The 2,664-nt window shown below is 36.4% G+C and overlaps 1 pseudogene; it reads right to left on the reverse strand.

The window, feature by feature from the left end:
* Nucleotides 1–1,046: 1,046 nt before the first annotated feature.
* Nucleotides 1,047–1,430, reverse strand: LOC122478779 (annotated as a pseudogene).
* Nucleotides 1,431–2,664: the final 1,234 nt, after the last annotated feature.

Genomic DNA, 2,664 nt, shown 5'->3' on the forward strand with positions numbered 1-2,664 from the left:
GAATGTCTTGAAGCATGTCAAAACCATAATGGGATTTCCTGTGGAACAGCTTCCAGATAGGGTATAGTGGCATGGGAAGCTTCACTACATATATCCTAACACTACTTCGGTATGTGCAATAAAATCTGTGTATCTTTACTATAAAGACATGTTGCCTCCGCTCGATGTTGTCCCTCTCAGAAGTTTCAACATTTCTTTACTGACAAGGTACAGAAAAAGGGGATCTGAAGAGTCACTTTTAATGTACTGCGATCTTGAGAAGATGCTTCATGCTTACAAATTCCAGGGGCAGAGTTTGGTGAGGCAACACAAATGTCTTATACAAAAGTTTTTCCCTACACCAAAACAAAAACTAAAAATAAAATTGTCTGTGAACCCAATGTTTTAGGTAACTTGTATGGTTCTCATTCTTTATACTACAGAGGCACATAAATAAAGTTTACACTAGATTAAATCTCACCTTAGAAGTGCCCGGAATCATATTTAGTACTAGGGCCATGGAATAAGTTTGGTACACCCCAATTACAAGGGAGACTACTCTATCTTTGTCTCTAATCTGGGGCTTGCAATAATGTCTCATGAAAACCCTTTTCTAAAACAACTTTTATTTCTTGTTTATATGTTCCCTAGGTTGAGAGTTATTAAACTTCCATTTAACAAACAAACAAAAATACGGTCATTGGCAGGCATTAAAACACACCATGGCGAAATATCATGGAACTTGGTGAGTTCGATGACCTGCCATTCAGTTTTCCTGTCTTCCCGGTATTGATTTTTTTGTTTTGTTCTATTTTGTTTTCATTTTTCATTGGTGTTTTTTAAACTTAATATTAGGGGACTTGTGCATTACATCCCACCGGTTTCTTTTTTCCCCTATTGAATAGGAACTATTTGTATTTTTCCCCACATATTTACAACTAATGCTGTAATTTGCATATTTTTCATTTTTTTGTTCACATATAAATACTAGCTAACCCTTTTGATTATTATTAATATTAGCCCATTAAATATGTATCCATCTTTATTGCTTTAGAAGGGAGTGGTGCTCAGGGTGCTCTTGGCTCTAACTGCTCCCTCTTCACCATCACAGGATCCTGTCTGTGCAGGATGGTGCTGGCTCTGTGAATGGCAGCCAAGCGCAGATCTGGGCAGTAGTTGTTCTTGGAGATCACGTGCTTGATGCGGCTGAAGGGGGCGGAGGCATTCTCGTGGTTGGTGGTCGGCACATAGCAGGTGATAGGTTTCGCTGGCCGGATCCCTTCTTCATGACCACCACTACATCTTTACCTTGGGCCCATTGCTCCATGCCCACAGTCTTCCTGTGAATCGGCTCGTTTTAGCAGAAGAGGTTGCGAGCCTTCAGGTTTTGGGGTGTGGTGCTTGTATGTCTGCTTGTTCCTCTTGACTAGAAAGCTGGGGCTGTTCTGCATTGATGCGCAGACTTTTTAAGTAAGAGGCAAAATAGAACTTGAGCGGTAAGTAATCTTCAAAATCATCTAATCCCTGTTCTACATATTCTATTTCATGGTGCCCTAAAGCTAGGGTATTTTAGATGTAAGAGTTCCACTAAAGGTAGTTATTGAGGAAAGGATTTTTGCATTTCGGTAGCTTAAAACGTCTGAGTAAACCATTTGATATCTTCTGATTTTCTTATTGTACCATTAAGAAACTTCAAGTCTCCTGTAAATCATTGGTCGCTGTCTCATTTATAGCCACTTACTAGCAGAAGTTTTTGTCACAAAAAATAATAAAGGAACAGTTACTAATATTCTTATGTAGAGTAAATTGAATATTGACATATCGTCTGGTTCCTAGCAAGCAGATATATTTAATTTTTTGAAGAAATGATCATTTTATTTCAATTTCACTTTTATGTGTATATAACCAAGCGTTTATGTGCCTAATTGTTGCTAAAAGCCAAAATATAAATTCACTGAAGCAAACACATTTTTCACTTTCACTATTTGGAATCAAATTGAAAATTTCTTGGCGCATCATTAAATATACATTATATGCAGGCCAATATTCAGAATTTCCACAATAGCAACTAGGAGGTAGTCTTTAAATGTGTACAATGTAAACTGTCCATTTGCAATAAAATAATGTTAGTCTTATAAATGAAGGATAATCTCAAGACCTGAACCAGTAGCAAGAATTAGGAAGAATTGTATAAATGTAACTGTGATTTCTTGCTGTCTACTTTTCTAATTGTCAAACACGTATTCTATTTATTGTGGACATCCATTTAACCATACCTCATTTTTTTTTTTTAGATTTTTGAGTCATGAGTATGTGAGTTTGTGTGTGTACCATAATTGCTACAAAAGAAGCTACCAAGCATAATTTAAAAGATTTTGTATGAAGCACTTTTAAACATAGTTCAAAAAATATTTGGCTGTCATGACTGGTTATTACAACACAAATCATGTGTTGGCCTATAGCTGTTGAAATCCCTAGCTGCTGAATGTCCTAGAAATTAAATTATATTTTTCTTTTTCTGCACTCTACAGAATTTGAGTCTGATCTCTGAGGTTAAATCACTTTTTTGACCTCAAAGATCTTTCAAGAAGTATTCATAAGAAGCTGTCTCTGGAGCCTTCCACTTTAAGGTAACAAACGATCTTTACTGTGTAGCTAGTGGGGTAAAAAAAAAAAGGCAAGAAA

Source organism: Prionailurus bengalensis, chromosome A1 (genome assembly GCF_016509475.1).
Source record: "Prionailurus bengalensis isolate Pbe53 chromosome A1, Fcat_Pben_1.1_paternal_pri, whole genome shotgun sequence".
Lineage (NCBI taxonomy): Eukaryota > Metazoa > Chordata > Mammalia > Carnivora > Felidae > Prionailurus > Prionailurus bengalensis.